This window comes from Saimiri boliviensis, chromosome 9, assembly GCF_048565385.1.
Source record: "Saimiri boliviensis isolate mSaiBol1 chromosome 9, mSaiBol1.pri, whole genome shotgun sequence".
Classification (NCBI taxonomy): Eukaryota; Metazoa; Chordata; class Mammalia; order Primates; family Cebidae; genus Saimiri; species Saimiri boliviensis.
This window is the reverse complement of record NC_133457.1, coordinates 40718566-40744890: the sequence shown is the minus strand read 5'-3', so window position 1 is coordinate 40744890 and position 26325 is coordinate 40718566. Positions and strand designations below refer to the sequence as shown.

General features: G+C 40.0%; 1 protein-coding gene and 1 non-coding gene across 9 annotated transcripts in view; both read right to left on the bottom strand.

Moving 5' to 3' along the window:
* Positions 1-26325, bottom strand: part of RARB (retinoic acid receptor beta) — a 1029560-nt gene that overhangs the window by 246189 nt on the left and 757046 nt on the right. The gene's annotated exons all lie outside the window — the stretch shown is intronic.
* Positions 14523-14584, bottom strand: LOC120368359 (U7 small nuclear RNA). Its single transcript, XR_005582518.2, has one exon. It is a non-coding gene; the product is annotated as a U7 small nuclear RNA (small nuclear RNA).

Here is a 26325-nt window from a genome sequence, read left to right as displayed (position 1 = left end):
ACACTTGCTGGTGTCCAAGTCCCTGCGTCCACTCTATCTTTGAGTTTGGGCTGACTTTGTGACTCATTTTAACAAACAGAATGTAACAGAAGCGAAGATAGGTCAATTCCAAGCTTAAGCCTATAGAAGGTCTGGTAGTTTCTGCTTTTGTAGGCTGGGTACAGCCAGGCACTTCGTAAGAAACCCTACCACCACTGAGACCAACCTGCTGTCAGAAGCCCAAGCTAGCCATGTGGTGAGACCATAAAGAGGAAAACCAAGGCCCAGCCCACAGCTCCAGCACCGACTTGTCAATCAAAGTGAGTGAAGCCCATTTAGAAATAGATTGTTCTCGCTTACCTGAGTCATCCTAACTGACCCTACACAGAGCAGAGTCCTACCAAGAATGGTGCAAATTGCAGACTCATGAGCGAAGAAACAAAAGGGTTGTTTTAAGCCACTCAGTGTTGGGGGTAGTTTTGTTACTCAGCAATAATTATCGAAAAAAATGACTTTCAATTTCAAAATTCAAAGACAGAAACCACACAGAACTTTTAAAGGTACAGCTTTGGTTTAAACATTTTTTTGTTGTTGTTTAGAATTTTTTGGTTGGCTGTCTGTGCTTTTGATTTTAAAATGTCTCATTTGAGGACATGAATTGCTGGATCTCAAACACAGAATAAACACATTCTGATTTAAGGCTTAAATATAGAGATGCCTGGATTAGGAGGACAATATGTTTCTGCTGACCTATTCATCTTACGCGGGCCAAACCTACGTCCTGCCATCATTCTGTAGGTGGGAAGCTGAACTAGAACTGACCTCAGTTAGCATTTCCCAATGCAAGTGACAATATCCACCCTGGAATTCCTGACAACACTATCAACCTCATACAGCAGCCACATGCTGGCCATCCTCGAAAAGTGCTGGCAACAAGGTCTTGCTCAAACAGAAGGGACAAACCTGCCTAGTTTTATGCAAAGGAAAAGGAAAAGCAAAGCAATTAATTCACCCTGGGGAAGCAGGCTAGGGGCATGAATTCACCAGGTAGTGCAAGGCCCTGTCAGCTGCATTCACAAAGAGGACGTGCCATCCTTCCCCTGTTCTGTGGGCCCTTTGCGCCTTCACTGCGGGAAGGGCAATGGATCATGTGGAGTGGGTGGAAGGGCGATGCAGGGCATGAGTGGGTGATATAAACTGCAATATAAAGGGAACACGACTTCTTGATGTCATTGATCCTAACGTGATGTGTATTACATATACCAAAGATCTGGGAGAGAACACAACCTGCGGAGTCTTCAAGATACCCTACTGCAGCGTTTCTCCAAGTGTGGGCCTTACGTCCAGCAGCATGGGCTTCATCTGGAAACTCATGTAAATCCTTGGGTCCTCCCCCAGATCTACCGAATCAGAAACTCTGGGAGTCAGATGTAGCTATCCGTAGTTTAACAAAGTCTCCAGTTGACTTTGATGCATAGTCAAGTTTGGGCACCACGAAATGTGTTGAAATTCAGAAGAAAAAATTAGAACTTCTATTTTTAATTTTTTAAAAAAGCATGAAGATTTACTAACACTTAAGTGTACTAACATTTAACAATGACCGTCCTGTTCTGTACGTTGTCAGTCATGTGACATATGGAATTTCCACAAATCAAAGGATTTGCAGTTATTATCCCTACTTGTTCGTTCACTTTGAGCTTGTAGTAAAGTATGTTTTACTTATACCCACTGGTGGATTTGCAAATTTTATTACCTACCTTTAATTTCACTAACCTCTCTCAAATGGCCAAGTGGCTTGATTCTCACAAAGAAGCCATTAAGCCCAAGCAAGTAAGAAAATGGGCAGAGTTGACACTTTTATAATCTCTTCTGAATCATATCACCACATTGCTCCCACTATAATTATTGAAAATACTATTTTGGTGAGTACCAAAATAAATGTTTAAGATAATAAAATTTAAAATATTTAAGAGATCATTTCATTTTATCTTTTAGTTTAATGTATCTGATTTTATATGGTCTAAAAGAAACCTGAGGCTTCTAAGAAACTGAGGTTCAGAGGTGTTACCTAAATTTATCAAAAATGTAAGGGCAAGATTTAAACTCTGCAACATCTGTTGGACCTCACAGCCTGTTGCTATCAGCCGTGTGGTGCTTTGGTCCACAAAGGCTGTTAAGATCATTATGGAAGGCCGGGCGCGGTGGCTCAAGCCTGTAATCCCAACACTTTGGGAGGCCGAGGTGGGTGGATCACAAGGTTGAAAGATCGAGACCATCCTGGTCAACATGGTGAAACCCCGTCTCTACTAAAAATACAAAAAAAAAAAAAAACAACTAGCTGGGCATGGTGGCGCATGCCTGTAATCCCAGCTACTTTGGAGGCTGAGGCAGGAGAATTGCCTGAGCCCAGGAGGCAGAGGTTTCAGTGAGCCGAGATCGCGCCATTGCACTCCAGCCTGGGTAACAAGAGCGAAACTCCGTCTCAAAAAAAAAAAAAAAAAAAAAAAAAATCATTGGAAGAATAGGTTGGCCACAGAAGACTAGACCAGGTGGAAAACATGCATTAATCAGAAAGTTTGCAATGATTCTGGGAAGACAGGGCCAGCATTGCCCTCGAGGAATCTAGACTAATTGGCAATAGAGAGTACAGTCTTCTGTGATATCACCAGTGCTGGAAGTGCTCCTACCTTATCACCAGTGCTGGGATTTGCCATGCGTCTTGCAGGCAATGATGAACATGTGTGAATGATTGGAGTTGTCACTGCAGTCACTCTTCTACCCGTCACACTGATTCCCTTCTTCACAAAAATACAAATCCTGAAAACTGGCACAGATTTAAATAGCATGAGCTTTCGGGCCTTTTGCTGATTTTACAAAATGTCTAAACCTGAAGTTTCTGTTACCATCGTATCTTCCCATGCATTTTGGCTGCTAACGTGGGCTCCTTTGTCACTGTGTTTGGAAAAATAAGTTTGAACAAAGCAAACTTTTTAAGAAAGTAATAATAAGATAGAGAAAACTTCATTTAGAAATCTAAGAGTGCCTAAAGGCCATTTTCTTTGTTACATATGATTGATAATTTTTGTAGAACACTATCATCAAGAAACAGCTTTTAAGTGAGTGGCAATGACTACCTTTAGATGGGATATGCCATAGCTCAGGATTGCCAGCTCTGCCTCATCATAGGCTTGTGAGCTGGTCAAGCCTGTCATGAAGGGTGGAAAGCCTTGTCCATTTTTCACTTACGTTATTGAGTTTGCATTCCACATTCCATCACTTCAGAACTCCCTTATACCTTGGTAATTTCATCAGATCCAACCAGCATGAAGCCAGCCAGCCAGCCAGCCAGCCCTGGATATATCTAATTGCTCAATTTCTTAAAGTCTGCATGTGGCCTGCTGAACCTTGCTGGGGGGAAATTCATGCTGTCCATTTTACCATTGGTGATTGGGTATGTCTTCCCCGTCAAGCTGCTCCTTCATTCTCAGCCACCACAATTTTAAAGCCTCCCTCTTTTCAAACCTATATTCCCAATGCTTTCTCTTTATAACACTCATTAGAGTTGGTCTACCTACATGGAAGACTACTAATGAACAATCCTGTTACCAACTTGACTATAGCCCATGAGGGCAGAGCCAGTAGCAATTTTGCTCACCAGAGCCTCCTTTTGGGGGCCTGGCACAGGGTAGATTCCCCAATAAGCATTGAGGGGTTTGCAGTTTGATGTGAGATGAGTTGCGGCATTCAAACCTTGACCCCTGGGCCATGTTCCCCTCCCAAATGCCAGCAAGCCTTGTAGGGGGCCTCAAACAGCCTTGTCCAAATTGCTATGTCAAAACATCCTGTGTTGATGGAGGCAGCAATCAGTCACTTCGAGCTTCCTGATTAATTGGTGAGAGACAATCAGGGCCCATTCTGCAGTGGCTGCAGAGTTTAAGTGATGTCCCACATCAGCCACGGGATGAAGCTTCTAAGAGCCGAATTGCCAGGGACTGGTGAGCTCATCTGAGACATACAGGAAATGGGAGCAGAGATAAAAAGCAATAAATTCAATAAAAATGCTAATTTGTTTAGCCATCAATTTTTAATCATTTGACCACCTAATTAATTAATTAGTTTTGTTTGGACTGGAGTTCCTTCCTGAAGGCATTTCGGGCTGATGATTATAAAAGACACAAATACAATAACCCTAAAGGTTATTAAAAATAAGTCAGGAGAAATGTTGGCTTTCGCTTTACTCCTTGTCTCTAGAAAACTCAGGCAACCAAGCTAGAGGATGTTGCCCCTGGGGACGCTCTAATAAGATCCAGATTAAGGAAATGACAAAAAGAATTTAAAGACACGGAGAGATTAAAAATAAATGGAAAAGGTATGGAAGTTGTATCTGAATAAGGACAAGACTGAGAGCTCACATGGAGAGAGGCCTCAGCTGTCCCTGCCTTAGCCATCCTAGCCCAGAGTGTCCACAACTCACACACCAGCTGACCACAGATGCATATGTGAACCTAGCAAAGATCAGTCAACCGCAGCCCAGGTTAGAACCACTCATCAGAGCCAGCCCCAAACTGCAGACGTTGAGAATCATGAACTAAACTCAGTGGTGGTTTAAACAATTTTTCTTTTCCTTTTTGAAATTGGCATGTGTGATGATCATACGTATTTAATGGTGGTTGTTTTAATGAACAGATTTTGGAGATGTTTCTCAGGTAGCAAAAATTAACTGATAACAGTTCATTACGCAATCACTTTCCAAGAAACTTACTTCAGTTGTCAGCTTCACAGTATTAACAACATCTTTTCAGCTTTTCTTAAATCCATTTAAATTTAGTCCTTTGATAAATTTCTTACCGTTTAACTCTATCTGCCAGTATTATGATTACAGGGCATAATAGCTCAAAAAGAAAAATAAAGCGCTATGAATTTCTGCTCAGCAGCCCTAGTTGCTTCTTTTTCATGGAAACAAAGAAACAAAAAAACCCCCAAAAATTGAAAAACCTCCAGAGGTTACATTGGACTCTTACAGCACTGAAAAAACAGCTTTTAGAAGTTCAGTTTGTTTAGGCTTTTTATAGGGCTTGGGAGCGGGCTGGTGATAGTATTAATACTATTGAGTTTGGGTTGAAAACAGTTTTTTTCTTTAGGACCCTGAGTCAGGGGCTGATGTAGAAAATCTACACCCACAGATATTTTCTGCAAGGCGGTAAGTCAAACAATCCAAACTGTAACATGTCTGCTCTCTCATTTGAAGATAGTCTGTGTTTGTAAACCAAACGAACAAGCATAAAGGGAAAAAAGAAAATGCTTAGGACCGTAAATGTATACTTTAACTTACAAATACAAACATGTCAACTGCTTTTCAGAGACCACGCATGAGAATGACAGTTGAAGCTTAAGCCCTAAAAGCTTTGCACTCTCTCTAGCTCCCACATGTATATAAAAGGTTTAAATGAACAAGAAAAACATGTTGGGATTAGGATTTGATTCCAAAAAGCTTTTATAGTCATATAGAATGACCAGGGGTTACACTAGCTTCAAAAGACACAGCAAACAAAAACTGATTTTTATCAAACAGTATTAATACTTTATGGGCCAAAGTTGTTTTCACAAAGTATTTCCACAGTGAGGAGCTTGCCAAGCTGTGTCAACGTTCACGGTGTTAGGAGTCCCATCTTGGAGCTTTCGAATTCAGTCAGAAGGAAAAACCACGTGTTTGTCTATTTGAACTTCAAAATTTGTCAACAAATACCAAACTCAACACTTCTGAAACATAAACTGCAGACCCATTCTTGATTCAGTTTACTACTTTGACACAGTAATCATTAGGATACCACAGTAGAGTGTGGCAGATGTGCGTTGATAAGTCTGTTAACAACGTGTGTTATTTTATTTTTGTTAATTAGCTCAACCGCTTACCAATCTCTCAGACATAAACGTTACTTAGAAATTAATTGCACTTAATTTGTTAGTATGAAAACTTGCCTAAGATTCTAAGGGGCCTCTGACAAAAATTAATAAATATAACTTTAAAAAAAATAAAGTACCGAATTTTTTCATGCATACGATTTGACTATCTTCTTGAAATAACTCAAAAGTCCTCCCGCACCTTAGCTCGTAACTCACTTCAAATAAGATTCCGTGAAAGAAGAAATAAAGGGTTTAATATGGTCCGTCAGCCCTGGAGCAATTAGAGAAGTGACGCAAGCCAGTTAAAGCAAGTTTCTGGAGCACATTGCCAGGCTCCTGATCCTTAGCTTAACACTTCTGCCAACATAATATCTTTGGTCCCCATGCTATGCCACACATTTAGAGATCATCATGGCAGGCATCAAACTATACTTTCCTGTTGTAACTTCTGAGTCTTTTCGTCTGCTTGAATTTCTCTTTTTCTGAGCTGCCATCTCCGTTTAGTTCCTTCTTCACAAATGCCCTTGTATTTTTCTCATAAGCCTTATGTTCTAAAACATCAGTTCCCAAACTTTGCCACAACTGAACGTGTATTAATAATTGGATAATCATTATTCCCTGATGTTGTTGTCCTGGAATCCTCTTGGGGATACATAGCTAAAGAGGGACTTGAAGAGTAGTAACAAACCGTACACCTCTTAGAAAGATACAACACACATTCATGTATCAAAGACTGTAACTATTTAATCCAGTATTGCTCAAATTAAAGAATGTCTTTAAGAAACTGGGTTCTGTGTAATATCATGTGGGAAAATTTCCTTTTCCAATTTTTTTTTTGGGGGGGGGAAGTTCCTTTTCTTAAGGATTTTGGCTAACTCAGGGTTCTACATTCTCTTCCATTCAACATACAGGAAAAAATGAGGGCAAGAAATGAAATTACTCTCCTCCTCCAGACTTCAATTACATCTCTTCTTTTTTTTTTTTTTTTTTTTTTTTTAACAACTATGCACTTTAAGACCAGTGGGGAGAAGACTGTAAGTGTTTAATTGGGAAAATATTGACTGATAATATGCTGACACTCTTCTGGGATCAGAGAAACTGAGGGCAACAAGACATGGCTCTTACCTCCAAGATTCTCATAGCCTAGAGAAGATCAGAGAGAAGAGCAGAAGATGACAGAAGGGCTTCGAAGCCTGCATCCACAAGACTCTGTAGAGTAACCACTTTGTGTTCAGATCTTTCCCTCCATGCAGAACCTTTAAAACTGGATCGAAAACCCTCATATTCTAACTGCCGCCTTACCACCCCCCACCCCACAGACACACACAGCGCTTGCAAAATGTCAACAGGAAGTCAGCCGCATTGTATCATGAATACTTCCCCTCCCCTCTTAAACCATGAGCTCCGGCATCTCCTTTTCTGATACTCATCACAAAGTAGCACTGGGCTTCATCACAAATCTTTCAAGGCAGTGACCTCTACTACTCTGGATTCTTCTATTTTCTTCGGCCTTCAGATGAGATTAAGCCCAAGCCAAGCTGTGCTACCTACCATCTGTTTTTGCCTTTGCATCATTAAAAAGACCATGAAAAAAGATTAGCTACTAAGGCAGAAAAAAGTATCATCAGGTAGGACTGCGTTCAGCTGCAGGTAAGAGAAAACCTAATTACAGTGGCTTACATAGAGGTGGATTACTTTTCTCATTTATAATTAGTGCAGGCATAGGCAGGTTGCTGATATTGGGTCCAACCAGGAGGAAACAAAAAGAAGGTTGGAGCTTGTTTTGCCTCTCCCTTTTAGCAGAAAAGCAAAATCTTTCCCAGAAATCCTGTCTCAGCAGATCTGCTTTTTACCCTGTTGACTAGAATGGTGTCACATGGCTGTAAGAGAATGGGAAAGTGAGCCTGAATGGGTGTCCTGGCAGCCAATGAAGAGGCTTTGCCGCAAGATCAATCCTGGTTCAACTCTCAAAGATTTTTTTGAAAGGGTTGGCATCCAAGTTCCTTTAGTGATAAAAAACTAAAATGCTGGCCGGGCGTGGTGGCTCACGCCTATAATCCCAGCACTTTGGGAGGCCAAGGCGGGTGGATCACAAGGTCAAGAGATTGAGACCATCCTGGTCAACATGGTGAAACCCCGTCTCTACTAAAGATACAAAAATTAGCTGGGCATGGTGGCGCACGCCTGTAGTCCTAGCTACTCCGGAGGCTGAGGCAGGAGAACTGCTTGAACCAAGGAGGCGGAGGTTGCGGTGAGCCGAGATCCCGCCATTACACTCTAGCCTGGGTAACAAGAGCGAAACTCTGTCTCAAAAACAAACAACAACAACAAAAAACTAAAATGCTGAAATACTGCAGTAAGTCTATAAATTAAAAATGTCACCGAGTTTATTAGTTCTACCTTCCCTTCATACTGTGACTGAACTCATCACTTTTTTGAACTGATATGGAAAAATCCAAGATCACTGGGCAAACTTCAGGGGATTCCTGAGACTGCAGCTCTGCTTAATAACTTGAGTATTTTTTCTTATTTTTCCATGTTAGTTCTTTCTTTCTTGATTGATTCATTCAATACGTATTTATTGGGGATCTACTATGTGCCAGGCATTGTAATAGGTGCCAGGATACAATGGGGAACAAGATACATACACTTCTATGAAATTTTGTTTTTGCAGAAGAGACAGATAAAATGTATTTGATTCTAATTGTGATAAATGCTATGTAGGGGAAGTACAAAGTAAAATGAGGATATTACAGGAAATTAGCCAAGTTTGAGGTGTGTCAGGAAACCTTTCCCAAGGCTCAACGGAACCAGGACCTCTAAGCCTCAGCACTTTTGACATTTTGGGTCAGATAATTTTTTGTTATAGGGGGCTGTCTTGCTCATAGTAGGAGGTTTAGAGGTATCCCTTGGCCTCTACCCACTAGACAGCGGTGGCTTTCCCCTGCCAGTTGTGACAACCAAAAGCAGCTCTAAACATATCCCTGAAAGCAAAATCATCCCCAGTTGAGAATCACTGATTCAAACAAAGATTTGGAAAATGAGTATGAGTGTCAGTCACACCACAGAGAGAAATCATCAATTCCCGTGCATCTTTCACCTCAACCTTGCCTTTGGCTAAAGTTTTAAGCCCTCTTGCTTTATTCATAGAGCTTTAAAAACTTACTTCTAGGAAGTCTTTGCTGAAGATAAATTAAGTGGCAAATTCCCTCTGGTTCTCACCCTGAATAAACCATGAGTTCCACAACCACCTTCTACGATTTCATGCGGCTGGAAACATAATAGTGTTATTTCACTTTTTCACAGATGGAAGATGTCCTTGATGATCTTATGTATATTCACCTCTGCTTCCAGACTTTATCAGCAGCCTCTGTACTTCTTTCTCCAGAGACAGGCTCTGAAGGCCTGCTTCATTCCAGGCGCGATCCTAGATGCTACAGTGTAAATATGAGTTAAGACCTGTACTCTTCAAGAACTCACTGTCTTGCTTCACTCAGGTATGACATAGAAGGAGTCGCAGAGGCAAAGTTGAGTGTTCAGTTAATTTTCTTCTGCTGGCTGCATGTCCTTTCAAATGAACACGAATTGAAAGGCAAGGACAACACCTATTTAGCTCACAATTCAGCACCTATGAGGTTATATAGAGAATATCTGCAGAAGATTTGATAATTCTGATATTAAATGTTAGTGACAATGCTTCTGTACTCACTCAGACAACCTGCCCCTGGAATGGCAATTCTACTTCGCTTGATTCCTCAGAATTATTGGCTGAATAAATTGAGACTTGATTTTCATTTGCTTCAAGCTCTGTGGATAGCTTCTCCAAAGCAAAGATCCTTCCTAAAATTCCTTGCTAGGCTTTGACCTACTTCCTTCTTGTCTCTTATCCCGCAGATAGAGCTTCCCCCTAAAATCTCTCTTGTTTATCATCTGTCTAGCCAAGTCAACTGCCAAGGACAGGAACACTGAAGTGAGGCAAAGTATTTATTTCCTGCTTTGCAGAGCCAGATACTTAAAAGTGGAGAAAAACAGTCCTCAATTGCTTCTAAGTAATGTTCTGTTTTGGTCAGAGGCACACATTAATTCACATGTCCAGGCTGCTTGTAAAATAAAACCAGAGGCGTAATAACTGATAAGAACATGCATTCCTATTTCCTTTTTCTACAAAACAAAGCCTGATGGTGGCTCATTATTCGTGAACAATGGACTTAAAATTTTAAAGAAATCAGGGCTTAGCATGAAGGGAATGGTTGTATGTAGTACTCAAATAATTGGGAAATTGAACTTACATTCCGTGGAGGCAGAAGCAACTCACTAGGGAAGCATCCTACAGCAACAAAACTTACCAAAACAGTATGACAGGGCTGGGTGTGGTGGCTCACGCCTGTAATCTCAGCACCTTGAGAGGCTGAGGCGGGCGGATCACCTGAGGTCGGGAGTTCAAGACCAGCCTGGCCAACATGGTGAAACCCCGTCTTTAAAAAAACAAAACAAAACAAAAACCCCAGTATGACGAGGTAAGTACGGTAGTGCAGTAAAGTCACCCATTTTTCTCCGATTAGTCTTTCAGAGTCCTCTTTAGTCAGCCCAGTGTAGTGACTGATCAGCAACAAACTCGCCACTCTCTCCTTGAGAGGAAGAAGCATGTCAGCACCCAGGCTCTGCATTTTACTATCAGTGATGTTCATCCCAAGTGTTCCCTTTTGCTTTGCATGCTCTGTACCAACAGCTAGCAGGCTGCAGATCTTCCCTTTCATATGTCCATGCCAGGGCCTTTCAACCAATTCAGGACCTTCTGCATGGCTCAAGCTCGGGTCAGCTCCACAGTATGCCTCTTATGTTTTAGAAATTGTCTAAATTGCAATATAAAAACTGTGGCCAGAGTTATGCAAGTTTTATCCAGTTTTGGGGAACCTGCTGAGGATAATATTTTCCCAGAAAATGAACAGGTTTCCAAGCATTGCAATAGATGTGATTTAAAAGCCCAGTCTTCAGACCTTCTCTGGAGGTTCAATGCTACAGCTCCTGGGAATGTAATAATACAGCTGACTCTTACATCCAAACCATGGCTATAATACAGGATCAAAGACAGTGAGATCCCTGTGCCTTTGTGGGTGTGTGTATGTGTTGAAACCAGAATGTCTTTTTTGGGGAAATACTCTCAGGTTAGGCAAAGAGTATGATTTAAAAAACAAACAAAAAAACTTCAGCTGAATTAAATGTAAAAGAATTTAATTGAGCAATGGATGATTCATGATTCCAGCAGCCTCCTGAGCCAGCGTAGACTCAGAGTCCTGCGCAGCCACGTGGTGGGCTTATGAACAGAAAAAGAAAAGTGCCATTCAGAAAACAGAAGTGAGGTACAGCAATAGACGGATTGGTTACAGCTCAATGTTTGCCCTATTTGAACATGGTTCAAACAGTTGGCCACATTTGATTGGCCAAACTCTGTGACTGGCACAAGTGTAGTCTGTTTACACTTCCAGTTGTTACAGTTCATTATGCACAGAGAAACCTTCGGGCCAAACTGAAAATATGGAAGCAGGCAACTTTAGGCTAAACTTCATTTAACAAGTGAGATTGGCTTTGGTAGGGCAAGGCAACACCCTCAGATCCTGGGCGACTTCTCCTTTAAGGGTGTTTCAAAACAGTTTAATATTTTCAGATTATGTGACTTCCATTTCTGTTAAGCTACTACTAAATTTATTATGAGGTAAAGAACACAGGACCTTTCAAATGCAAGTTTTATTGCTATTACAGTCTCAGGTGAGGTGATGATCAAATATTTATTATATGGAAAGTAGTGAGCACTACTACTCAGAATGGACCTCAACTTTCTCTCAGAGATCTGGTTTTGAAGGCCCCTGGCTGTGCCAAGTACTAACTAATTTGGGGAAGGTCTGGTGAGGTGACTCTGGTGATGAGGAGCTCAGGGTAGTGGCCACTTACCCACTGCTACACAAGTGTTTCAGTATTTTAATAACCAGTAGAGTTGTATTAGTGCAAACTGATGAACGTCAGCCTTTCCTGGATAAAATTAAATGAATAAGTGAATGAACGAATGACTTAAACTTTTATGAATAAGCAACATGACCTGAGTCTTCCAGGAATCCACAGAGGCTTGTGCAGATGAGTTTCGTTTGCTGAATCTTTTTTTTTTTTTTGAACTTTCCTGTGGATAAAAGGGAGGGCCCTAGCAGGCTGGCAGCTGCCTTTTGGCCACATGTCAGAGTAACTAGAGAGTGTAAATGATTCTAGCCAAACCATCAATAATTGACAGTGGGTAATTCAGTACATAGACTCCCCAGCCGCCTGTCTACAAAGGTGGCAAAGACAACGTCTTTCTGTTTCTCTTCACCCATTCAATTTAGACACCAGCCCACCCTTCAATAATGCCACACATTCCAATCATGAAAAACAAATGGTGTGACAATAGCCAGGGGACTTTCGGAGGAGAGCATCCCTTTGGTAAACACAGTCTCTAGATATTATCTCTTGCTCTCTCATGGCATGCCCGCTACAATAGAGGCTGAAGTACAATGTGTTAGGAAACTAGGGCTTTCATGGTCTAAGTGACCAAAATGTAGCTCATAAGTTTCAGAAAACGTTTACATTTTGGTACCTTGCTTAATTCTGTGTGTGTATATGTGCGCATGCCTCAGTGCTCAACAATGGTGATTTCATTGTGAAGACTATGGTTCAATGAAAGATTATAGTGTTGGATGTTTGTAGAGAGAAATGATAACTTTTAGATCTAACTGACCTATGCTTTTGATTATTCTGGCTAAGTAAACTCGGTTCAAGTAAATTCATTCATTTATTCATTCAACAAATATTAATTGAGTATCCACTCTAAATCACCTACTCTTCTAAGGCTCTGGGGATGTAGACAGGGAAGAGGGCAAACAAGAAACCTACACTCCTGGAATGTACGTTCTAGGGCAAAAAAGATATTTATCTTATTATTTCAGGTCATAGTAAGTACTGTACAAAAAAATAAAGCAGGGTAGAGGGTTAGAGGTGGCTGAGAATGTCTTAGCCAGGGTGAACATGGAAGGACTTTGTAAGGTATTGATGTCTGAACCAATCAGTTAAAAAATATGAGGGGGAAAGAAAAATAAAAGCAAAAGCCTCAAGATGAGAATGACGTCAATGGGTTCTGGACACATCAAGAAATTGACTACCCTGAGTAGAATGAATGAGGGGGCAAACGCAGAAGGTGAGGCTAAATGTAGCTGTTGCTAAAGCCCTGTAAGATGACATCTTCTGACAGACTGAGGGAACTGCTCAAATAAATGCTGTAGATTCTCTCTGAAGTATTAAGAGTTTCCTAAATTAGTGATCGTGATTAGGAGTCTGAATTGGAGAACCATGTTTACACACACACTGCATTTCTTCATTATTGTTGACACATGGAATATTTTGCCTTGCTCTTCTGTAGTGATGTATTCTAACTTTTTTCTGTGTGGGCGGGGTGGTTAAGAAAAAGGATGGTGGGGTTAGCGGCTGACATATCCATAGATGAGCAAAATGTGCATTTCTTGTTCCAGCCTCTTCTAATTTAGTACATGGCCCCACATTTCTCACTTTTCAGGGGCATATCATTCTGATACACTGAGATCTAACGTAGTTTAGCTCTACTAGAATGTAATTTCTGTGAGGGCAGGGACTTGCTCATCACGGTATCCATGGTGATTTATAAATAATTATTGAACTCATCCACACACTCTGCCCAGCTTCATTTATTTCCTTGCCCTTTGTCTTCCCTCCCTTAAGCCTCACCGAGTAAGGACCCTGTTCAGAGAGGAGCACAGCAGGACACTCCTGGTCTCCCAAGGGAGCAGTTCTACAGTGTCAATCACTCTCTCATCCTGAACATAATGTGATACAGACCATTTCTTGGAAAAACCCAATTCTCCCGGTATTGCCTGGCCACATTAACCTTTAGGTAATTGGCACTAAACTTAGGATTAGTTCAGTGGAATTCCAGGTAACGAGAGAGGTGGCCATAAACGTCCAAATGTCATTGTTGAGAATTTGTTTCAAGTATCTTAAGTTGTTGGGCAGAAAGGAAGGAATATCACTCCTATCCCCCTATAAAGCTGAAATATTTATAAGCATTTAACATCAAAGAAGAATTGGGCCAGGCAGTTGTGGGACAGAGAAGGCTAACATTTGATTTTTCCCTACAAAAGGCTTAAAATCTGCTAAGGAAAAATGACAATAAGAAGCTATTAAACAATACTAAATGAATAAAATAAATTTTTTTTTACCATGTGCCCTGAATTCTAAAAGCACCTAAAATGATACCAGAAAATAGGTACTGAAGTATTTGTGGAATTAAATTTGTGTTATTTATCTTGAGGCTATTACTATTTATTTTGAAAGCATATATGTCTTTCTCATTAAATAATAGATCATGTATATAAAAGAAAAGGTATAAGGAAAAAAAAAAACACTACTAAATCTCTGAACCCAGAATGACCTCTCTGAGCATTTTGGTTTATTTTCTTCCAGTTGTGTTTATTTTCTTATTCTTACATAGATAAGATCATATGGAATATATAATTTTATTTCCTTTTTTCCTCTTAAGATCATAGCATGCTTTGTGTGTATATGATTTTCCCCCTTCCCAGTGGGGGTGTCTTTTGGTGAAAACTGAAAAACTTACTAGGCAAATTCTAAAAGAACTCTAACACTTGCTATATATGCTGAAAAACCCTGTGTTTTAGAGGCTGAATAATACTCAAATAAATGGTTTACTAATGAGACTTTGAAAGTGTATGTATGGCTATACTACTAAAAAATTTCTGCATTTAAATGCTTTACACGTTCTGTGTTTTCCTGTGGACTGTTCTCTGGTTACATGGGTGACAAAATAATCAGTATAAGAAGAGAATATAGCAGAGATCGTAACAGATGAGGTTGTCAGAGGCAGAAACAGAGTTTCCCTGTCCGCCCTTGCAGAGAGTAAATGTGAAATTCTGGCAATTTGGTTGGGTTATTTGGTCTCCAGCTGGGCCCCTCTCAGGAAGTGAACTCACAGTGGCCTTTCAGTTGACAGCCAGAAGATGGGGTGAATGCTGTTAGCAGTTACCCTCAGGCAGAAAACTTAAGAGGTGACTGCACAATGGAACTGGGGGAGCCAAGAAAAGGTAATGAGGTGCCAAACCTGGCCTGACATGCACAAGGCAGGAGACAGAAGCCAAGAAAATACACGCCAACATGCCAGGTTTCCGAAGTCTCTCACGTGGCGGATTGCTTCTGCAAAGCCTTCCAGTTCATAATCAGTGCCTGTAACTGACAATTATTTTCATAGAAGAATAAATTTTTAAAAATCCGTGAGCTCTGCCTGCTAGGCACTTAGGATGGCCTTCTAGCATTGTGCTTACAATTTCATGATGTGTCATTGCCTAGAGTAGAGTGAGAACTGCTGCTCACTGAACATTTGGTGTGTGCCATGCATCAAAGCACTCACTGAAAATCCATCCACTCGCTAAGCCTCCCACCAAACATAGATAATATGCTTGTTCTATTACCATCCCTGTGTTATAGCTGAGCAAACAGGCAGAGAGAAATCGGCCAGGGTCAGCCAGCCAGCATGGGAGGGGGCTGAAACACACCCCTACCTAAGACTAGAGCCCATGCTCTTAACTCCTCTAAATCCTATCTTTTTCCTGTCCCTAAGTCACCCCAACAGGAAGCCCAATTGTGTCTTATCTTCACATTCCCCACAGCTCACACTGATCTGAAGAAACAAAGTGACCAACTCATAATGTTAGCTTGAACTGAATCAAGGCATGATGAATATGTGTTTCCTTTTAATTTCTTTGTCAAAGTAATATACACTCATAATTAAAATGGCGCCAAAAGAAATATAACTTTTTTTTTTTTTTTTTTTTTTGAGAGAGAGTCTCACTCTGTCACTGAGGCTGGAGTGCAGTAGCATGATCTTTGCTCACTGCAACCTCTGCTTTCTGGGTTCAGGCGGTTCTCCTGCCCCAGCCTCCAAGTAGCTGGGACTACAGGCATGCACTACCATGCCTAATTTTTGTATATTTTAGTAGAGACAGGGTTTCACCATGTTGGCCAGTTTGGTCTCAATCTCCTGACCTCGTGGTCCGCCCGCCTCAGCCTCCAAAAGTGCTGGGATTACAGGTGTGAGCCACCGTACCCAGCCAAAATATAACCATTTAAGACAATTCCCAACACTCCTGAACTCCCATATTTTTCCTTCCTGTTCCACTTTTTAGAGGCAACCATTTATTTATTTTTATTTCTGTTTTTTGAGACAGAGTTGCTCTGTTGCCCAGGCTGGAGTGCAGTGGCACGATCTAGGCTCACTGCAACCTCTGCCTCCCAGGTTCATGTTATTCTCTTGCATCAGCCTCTCTAGTAGCTGGAGATGCATGCACCACCATGCTCACCTAATTTTTATATTTTAATAGAGATGGGGTTTTGCCATGTTGGCCATGCTGGTCTTGAACTTCTGATCTCAAGTGATCCGCCCACCCTGGTCTTCCGAAGTGTTAGGATTACTGGTGTTAGCCACTGCACCTGGCTTAGAGGCAATCACTTAAATCTCTCAGCCATTTATTCTGATCTCCAGATTGCCAAATGTCTTGTATTGCTGTTTCTTAATATACCAATTTTATACTTTGCATATTGATATTCTTTATGGTACAAGAGGAACTAGTTTCTTATACCATCCCTCTGCTTATCTCATTTAATAAATAAATATATATATATATTTCTAATAATACTTTAGAAATATGTGTAATTTGTATTTTCTAATTTTAGAAATATTTGTAATTTGCAATTCTTGATAAGGTTTTTGTTAAACCAACAGTGTTTACAAGTATGTATTATTTACTGCAAAGCCAACTAGTGTACTATGTTTATGCCTTATTTCTCATACAAATGCTTATTTTTCTGCAAGATCATATTTATTTTTTAAACTTGCTTATACACCTACTCTTAATTTTCTTTCTTATGCTTCATTATTAGTATTATTTTCCGATAGTCAAATAGACCAGATAATGTACCAATTACATTGTTTTTATCTAATCTGAGCTTGCGTCTTTCTAAAACCATCATATAGCTGTCATGTGAGACTTTATCTTTTCTCATCATCTGAATATTGCTTTCCATTTCTGATTTGGGTTGGACACTTAGTTTCATGAATCCTTTCTGTTTCAGAGTTAACTGCCTAATTTGGTTGAAACCAAACCTCAAGGATCAGATTAGAAAGGAGTACAGTGGAGAGAAACATTCTGAGAGCTTACATATCTGAAGAGGTCAGTATTTTATGCTCAAACTTAAAAGTTTTGGCAGGTATAGAATTCTAGGTTGATAGTCATTTTCTCTCACAATAATAAAAACACTGCTTTTTTGTTCGATTATAACTTTCCCCCATCCTTTTTTGGATCTGTAATTTTGAAATATTATAGCAGTGTTGTTTGATGTGAATCTTTAAACAAAATTTTTCAGTAACTGTACCTAGACATCTGTGCCCTTCTGGTCTGCAACTTGATATTCTTCAGTGATTAGGAAATTTCTGTTATTTAAAAAAATTCTTTTTTCGTCCCATTCATTTTCTCTTGTTTCTCTCTGTAATTCTTAATAGTCAAATGTTAAACCTTCTGAGTTGATCTCAATCTTTCTTCCCTGCTCCCTAATTTTATAATCTCTTTGTCTTTTTATCCTACATTTTCTGAGAGTTTCTTGACATAGTTATCTAGCCTACCTATTAAATATTTTCATTCCTATAAAACGATGCTCGTTGTGACTTTTCTGAGTGTCTCAGAGTTTCAGGAGAGATTCAGGGGCTGACAACAAAAGGGATCACTACGGATTCACTTTCGGATCCACTAGGGAGATGCTAAAGAATGATGACACCACAAAGTAACTAGTTTGTCGAAAAACAGTCGGACTTTCAAGGTGTAAATCATGAAAAGATTTTATTTATTTTTTAATACCATAGCCTGTCAGCTGTATTATTTTAAATTTTTTCTCTACCCATGAAAGGTACTTGGGCCATTTCCAGGTATTAAAAATAGTCTAAATTAGACGACTGTCTCAACAGACAACTGGGGACATCTTGTCTTTCCAGGGTGACTCAATTTCTGTTCCTTTCCATATACAACCTTCAGGAAGTATAAACCTTTGTTCAAGAATCGGTGAGGTGCAGCAAGCTCTCACTGCACCCCTGTCTCTTTGTTCTACTGTTAGAGGCAACTCCAGACAGCCTCCCACCTGCTTTTGACTTTAGTGGGTCCAGGTGGATACCAATCACACTGCCCCTCAGAATTTTAAGGAAATACATGGCAACATCTTTGAATACTTCTCTAAAAGTCAACTCACTTCACTTCTGGGGTAGAGTGGGCAATCCCCTTACTTTCCCAAGGGGATATAAGCAGCAAAGAACATACTGGTAACTCTTAAGAAATTCTCATGACCAGTCTTCCTCAATAAATCTCCTTATCCTCCTTCATATATGTTCAGGTAGGTGATGACAGGGGATGCAAAGTCAGCTTCACCTTCTCTTGCATGGTCTCAATAGGTGATTTGGAATCTGTTGGTCTTGGATTTAGCTAAAACTGAGTCACAAGAAAATTTGCCTTTAACAACTTGTCTCACTCTGGTAATTTTGTCTTTTATTTCCAAAAGCTTTTTTTTCCCCCCGTTTTCTGCTTCCCCCCACCACCTCCAGCCTGAAGGTCCCCTACTGGTCCTGCTAACGTAAGAGGCCATGATCGGGAAAAAAGGGAGAAGAACCCGTTGCATGGGGAGCGCTCATCTCCACAACATTCCATTTATACACACAACTCAACAGACAAGCACTAGTCACCACTGCAGTTAGAAGTTGGCAGCAGAGGAACAAGGAACAGGTGAGGAGTTGGAATGTTGTTAAAAAAAATTCCCTCCCCCCAAACTGAAGTGCCTGGGGGGTACTTGGTCTGCTTCTGTCGGAGGTGTTAGAACCAGATCGACTCCATCTAAAATAGGGGCTGGGTAAAATAAGGCAGAGATCTGCTGGGCTGCATTCTCAGATGGTTAAGGCATTCTAAGTCACAAGGATGAGAGAGGAGGTCAGCACAAAGTACAGGTCACAAACACCTTGCTGATAATACAAGTTGTGGTAAAGAAGCCAGCCAAACCCACCAAAATCTAGGTTGCCATGAAAATGACCTCTGATTGGTGTCACTGCTCATTATACACTAATTATAATGCATTAGCATGCTAAAAGACACTCCCACCGGCACGCTGACAGTTTACAAATGCCATGGTAACATCAAGAAGTTCCCCTATATCGTCTAAAAGGGGGAGGAATCCTCAGTTCTGGGAATTGTCTCTTTCCCAGAAAACTCATAAATAAGCCACCCCCTGTTTAGGATGTAATCAAGAAATAACTGTAAGTATCCCCAGCGGAGCAGCCCATGCCACTGCTCTGCCTATGGAGCAGCTATTTTTTTTGTTTCTTTACTTGTCTAATAAACATGCTTTCTTTTTACTCTGTGGACTCACCCTTCATTCTTTCTTGCGTGAGATCTAAGGACTCTCTCTTGAGGTCTGGATCAGGACTCCTTTCTGGTAACACTTCAACCCAAGAGGAATCAGAAGATCAAAAGTAATTTGGGAAGGCCAGTACTCTCAGGGATGGAGGGGAGAAGAAAAATCAGGGCTTGGTGGGGAGCGGTTTGGCAACTGCCAACAGATAGGACCAAGGCCCTGTACATGTAGATGAGACCCTTTGGGATCCTCTAACCCCAGTAACATGTAGGCAACCTCACATGAGGCCCAGACAAACTGGACCTGCTGAGTCCTGCCTAAATTTTTGACCCACAGAACTGTAAGGATTAGAATGGTTCTTGTTTTGTAGGCAAAACCATCTAGGACATAGGCATAGGCAAGGATTTCATGACTAAAACACCAAAAGCAATGGCAGCAAAAGCCAAGATAGACAAATGGGATCTAATTAAAATTCACAGCTTCTGTACAGCAAAAGAAACCATCATTAGAGCGAATCGGCAACCAACAGAATGGGAAAAAATTTTTGCAATCTACTCATCTGACAAAGGGCTAATAACCAGAATCTACAAAGAACTTAAACAGATATACAAGGAAAAAAACCACCTCATTCTATAGTGGGCGAAGGATATGAACAGACACTTTTCAAAAAAAGACATATATGAGGCCAACAAACATATGAAAAAATGCTCATCATCACTGGTCATTAGAGAAATGCAAACAAAACCACATTGAAATATCATCTCATTCCAGTTAGAATGGCGATCATTAAAAAATCTGGAGATAACAGATGCTGGAGAGGATGTGAAGAAATAGGAACACTCTTACACTGTTGGTGGGAGTGTAAAGCATTATGAAAGACAGTGTGGTGATTTCTCAAGGAGCTAGAAATAGAAATTCCATTTGACCCAGCAATACCATTACTGAGCATATACCCAAAGATTTATAAATCATTCTATTATAAAGACACATGCACACGTATGTTCATTGCAGCCCTGTGTACAAAAGCAAGGACCTGGAACCAACCCAAATGCCCATGAATGATAGACTGGACAAAGAAAATGTGGTACACATACACCATGGAATACTATGCAGCCATAAAAAATGATGAGTTCATGTCCTTTGTAGGGACTTGGATGAATCTGGAAACTGTCATTGTCAGCAAACTTATACAAGAACAGAAAGCTAAACACCGCATGTTCTCACTCATAGGTGGGTGTTGAACAATGAGAACACGTGGACTCAGGGAGCGGAGCATCACACACTGGGGGCAGTTGGGCAGCGGGGAGGGATAACATGGGGAGAAAGGCCAGATATAGTATGTATCTAAAGTTAAATGAACAAAAAATAAAAAAGAAAAATAATAAAAAAAAGAATGGTTCTTGTTTTAAGCAACTAAGTTTGTGCTTAGGTTCTTATGCAGCAATAGATCACTGACCAACTCTCTTTACAAGAACCATTTAGAGCAGAGACTTCCAACTCACATTGCATTTTGGGTAACTGCACTTATGTGTACTTATCAGAGGATCGGGGCCACAGCTTCTGATTCTTAAAGGAATCCTTGTCTTCAAAAAGACTAAGAACCATTGAATTATGGACCATTAAGAGTTAAATACCGTATCAACAGATTTTAGTTTCTGTTTATGCAAGAACACGCCTATGCCATTATAAAAATACGATTACAAAATTTTATTAATTAAAAGATTGTCCCAAAGTCATAAAAAAAAATGTGGCTTGTATCCTTCCAGAGCATGTAAGTATGAGGTTTCTATTTAGAGAAATTAAAATGGTATGTATGTATTTATATATGTGTGCCTGTATATATACTGATATATAAATGAATGTACTTGGCCAGTAAGAAAATCAGATCTTTGGTATTGCAAATATCTTATGCTACTTTGTTGTTTGTCTTTTGACTTTTGATGAGAACTTACTTTTGTTTTGTGGTCAAATGGATCAGTATTTTACTTTCTGGCTCTTGCATTTCATGTCATGCCTAAAAAGGTCCCCTCTCCCTAAGTATAAAATAGACCCATTTTCTTTTAGAACTTAGCAGTGTCAACTTTTTCTTCATCACAATCATTTATCCCTCTATGGCTTATCTGAGGCTTATTTTGGTGACAGGAACAAGGCAAGAAGCTTGCTTCCCTCCCTCCCCCGCCGACATTTATTAAACAGTATGTGTTTTCAATGCCCACCTCGTATACTGAATTTCCATATATATTTGGGACTACCTCGAGACCCAATGCTGCACTATTCATCTTGCTACTCCACTCACTCACTGTTTGGATTGCTATTGCTTACAAGCATTTTATTTTATGGAAAGGTGGTCTTTCTGTCTTTTTCTACAAAGTTTTTTCCTTTAACTATTATTTTTAATTTTTTCAGATGAACTTAAGAATCATCACACCAATTAGCATCTATCCTTCTTCTGCCTGCCTCCACAAATTCCCCAAACATTCTCTCTCTCTCTCTCTCTTTTTTAATTTTAGAGAACATCCCATTGAATTCATAGCTTCTTCTGGGGAGCCATTACAACTTCACAATACTGAGCCTTCTACTAAAGAATCAAGACTTACAATGGCTGACAGCACAATTTTTTTTTTTTTTTTGAGATGGAGTCTTGCTCTGTCACCCAGGCTGGAGTGCAGTGGCGCGATCTTGGCTCACTGCCACCTTTGCCTCCCAGATTCAAGTGATTCTCCTGCCGCAGCCTCCCGAGTAGCTGGGACTATAGGCACTCACCACCATGCCTGGCTTATTTTTGTAGCTTTAGTAGAGCGGGGGTTTCACTGTGTTGGCTAGGCTGGCCTCGAACTCCTGACCTCAGGTGGTCTGCCCACCTCAGCCTCCCAATGTGCTGGGATTACAGGCGTAAACCGCTGAGCCTGGCCTGATAGCACAATTTAAAATTTTTATTTTGATCTCTGTTAAATTTTCCTCTGGGTATTTTACTTTTCCGGTCAACAAAAAGACAGTATATAACACCAATATTTAGTTACATCAGTTACCTCTGGCTTGGAGGAAGCAGTACCTTACCACTCCATCCAAGTAAATGATCATGGTTTTTCCCTGGATATTTCAATGTCATTTTGGTCAAGTTCCCAAAGTCTGAATGCATTACAGGTAACTTGTAATGGGTCATTTGTCCTGTTTAACTCCAAAATAATCGTACATGACAACCCTGATGGTTTCTAAACTTATTGTGCCTAGTACTGAACGAGGTCTGCTTGTTAAACACAGATTTCCACACTGGGGTTATACCACCTGGAAAAACAGGGCTCCCAAAGGGAAACCCAAAGTTCCTTTGAGTGACTTGTAGGCTTATAATTCGAAGAAGGATATAAAGAATGAGCACATTTAAATATCAATGGGGAGATACCTCGAAATTTCCCAAGTTCCATCTTCTGTTCTGTAAATCAAAGTATTTTGAAGGGATTAAGGGGTGAACACTGAGGCTTTACCTGGGGTTTTACTATATGCTGCAAGACTGAAGGAAGCAGTAGATGATGAGTTCACTGGGAAAGAAACCAAATCACATCTCTGGTTTTTAAAAAAAAAAAAGTAAATCCCAGGTTTCACCAAAAGCTCCTTTAGCACTTTTTTGAGAGGTATGTTAACATCAATAATTTTACCTATGGCATCATATGAATAGAAGTCTGGATTCTAAATATTGCTTTGGTGCTAGAAGTGAGATCTAGCATTTAGAAGCAATAAAATAGATATGTGACGTGAGGAACAAAGTAAAACACAAGGACAAGGCGGAAGGGAAAGTGTTGGAAATCCTGGGTCAGGGGCTGGTGAATTAGCAATGGAGTCTGAGCAGAAAGGACTCTCATTGTCCTGGCCCTGTAAGCTCCTTTTCTGCAGTCCAATATCATGGATCATTTCCAAAGATGATCAGCCAGAGATTCAAACTGAAGCTGGTGTGAGAGCACTACTGCAGAGAAAACAGCATCTTATGCGGTGGTGATAAGACCTTATGAGCCACTTTAATTTACTACAATATTTTGAGGAAAAATAATGCAGGTATAAAGAAAAAAAGAAAATGCCCTAATATTCTTTCTGAAAACATTCTGGCAATGTTCCAATGGCTACATAGAATTTACTGTGGAGAGAAGTCCTAAAGATTAGGAAGTGGGTGTGGGGAGATTGCAGAGGTTGGGGTGACTTTTAGGGTCTGAGGTTCCTTAGCAGATCTTGCCTTAGTCTAGACTGATGTGTCCAGAAATCCAAAAGCAAAACATCCATTAGCCAAAAAAAAAAAAAAAAAAAAGATGGTCCTTATCATTTTAATTTTTAGTTGACTACAGAGAAAATGTCCCCATTGTTCCAGAAACAGACTGATTCACGGCAAGTTTTGACCACCCAAATTAAGCTGTGACTTCGAGATATTGCTAGTTACTTTTTCTAATGAATAGTTCTAAGCTAGATCACCTTTTCAAAAGAATAAAAAGAAGTGACCTGAGAGTACATCCTGAATCGATGTCTGTCTGTCTACAGCTCATACAGTATAGAATCCACTGTGAACATCTCTCTTTTCTGGATGGTGAAACTCCTTAACTCTACAAACACAGGATTCACTTCATCATCAGATCACTTTTGCATCGAGACCTGTGTCTTTTCAGGCAGTGTTGAATCTGCTATTGAGGGGAAAAAAAAAAAAATCAAAACTGCCATGCATGCATGCAATCATATTGAATGCAATTCTTAGGCCTGTGAGGAAAAGACCCTCATTCCTGGGTTTTCGTAGTACCTGACAGCTCTTTAATTTTGGTTGGTCAGATGAGATTGTCTGGGCTAAGGGATGGGGAATAGGCATAAACTAAGAATGTGTTGAAAAGGGGACTGGGTAATGGAGTTGATGACAGTCTTACCCATAAGGCAGCTGTCAGATTCAAAACACTCAAGCTCCCTTACCCTGTCTCAGCATGGCCATTCCACAGAAGGGAAACTAGTTATCTTTCCAGGGAATGAAATGGATGCTATTAAGTTACTCCCACAAGGATTTAGTTATTGTGTGGGCATTGCTTATGTCATTAAAGTGTATCCCAGTAGGATCCGAGGGTTTGATGGCAGATCTCAGCATCACCAGCATAAGACGGTCAAAAAACATGCATGTCACGTCCCTTATTCCTCATGTCCCCGCACTTTTCGGAGGATAAAACTTCACCATTCATCGAAACACATCATTTGCCATGTAAGAATGTTCTTTCATCTCCCCAGGTCTGAGAACACAAATAAATTGGTCCAATATATTACTGAAAATCATCCTTAATATTATAGTTAATAAGAATTAATGGCTAAATTAGGTCTTCTTAAATCTAATTATTCAGTGCTCAAACATAAACATGGAGTCCCGGGGAAAGACAATGCCTGAGTTACTATCCATGCTGAGCACGACCAGAGTTAAAATAAAAGACTGGTGGACTGACACACAGACAATGCGGAAAAAAATAGAAACCTTTCTGAAATTTCCTTCCATCTTACGGGTCATGAGAGTTTTTCAAGGTGATAATTTTTAAATGTGGGGCCACTTACAATTCTGCTAAACACTATTACAGTGGCTATGTGGTTGGATGAAAATCATTCTTTCTGGAAGACCAAGGAATTCTACATTTTCTCCTAAAGATTTCCTTCTTTAATAAGGACTTGAGCAGATCCCTGTCATTGTTCTAGATAATGGATTACCTACACATACATTTCCACGTGTAATGACACTCTTGCTTATTAAAGACCTCTCAGCTGAAGGGGCAGAATATTATGAACTGGACGAGCCATTCATTTTCTTGAATATGTTATTCAGTATTTTATGCTAAACCAGCAATACACCATCCATTTTAGTACAATGATCCTTATGTTCAATAAAATTGAAGTGTCGCATCATAAATCATTATAGTCATTTATTTTACATTAGACACATTAGCCACTATATTCCATAATCTATTACAATAAGGTGGATTTAAATGTACCCCAAGGAACTGCAATAATAACTTGAGAACCAAATATAGCAATTTATGGATAAAATATGCTTAACCTAAAACTGCACTAGCTATCGTGATGGCTGGAAATCTGAATGGAATTTAGTGCTGCTGGTGACTGAACTCAGCTACACATAAAGAGGGAGGAGAGAAAAAAAGAAGTGGCAGACTTTCCTCTAATTTTCTGTTCATTAATTCAAAAGTGTACAAGATTATTACACTCTCAGTAAGACAGACACACTTTGCTAGAGGAACTCATGCTCAACTGAAACTTTTTCTAAGTAACACACTCTCAAAATCTCTAGTTAGTTCGATAGGATGCCTGCTGTTTCCAACATCAGCAGTGTCTGGGAAAGCTTCATCAATTTCCGACTAGTTTCACTAACTCTGGATTTATGAAAATTCAGACAGGCTGGGTGGTGTGAAGAAAAAGGTTTGCATATGTGGTTCATAGTGTAAAGTAAGTATCCTGATAACATTTTTATGCCAGAGTGTAAAAGAGGTACCCCAATAATGTTGCAGAGGTTTGCACATATGGTTCATAGAGTAAAAGAGGCACCCCGATAATGCCTGAGAAAGTTTCACCAATTCAGACTAATTCCACTAATTCCACATTTGTGAAAATTCAGACAGGCTGGATGGTGTAAAGAAAAAGGTTTGCACATATGATTCATAGTGTAAAAGAGGTACCCCGATAATGCTTTTATACTGGAGAAGCATTTCAGAATAGCCTTAAGTTTGTAGGAGGCATTCTTCTACTAATAGTTGAGAAAACTATAATTATCAGTTAATAAAAAGTGTTGTCTCTAATGATCTCTTAGAAAATGTTTTATTAGCTTACTCCCATTTCCTGTATGTATCTAAAGGCAATAAAACTGTGTCCTATAATTCAGATTCTTCACTAATTTGCTATCCCTCCATTTAGGCATGG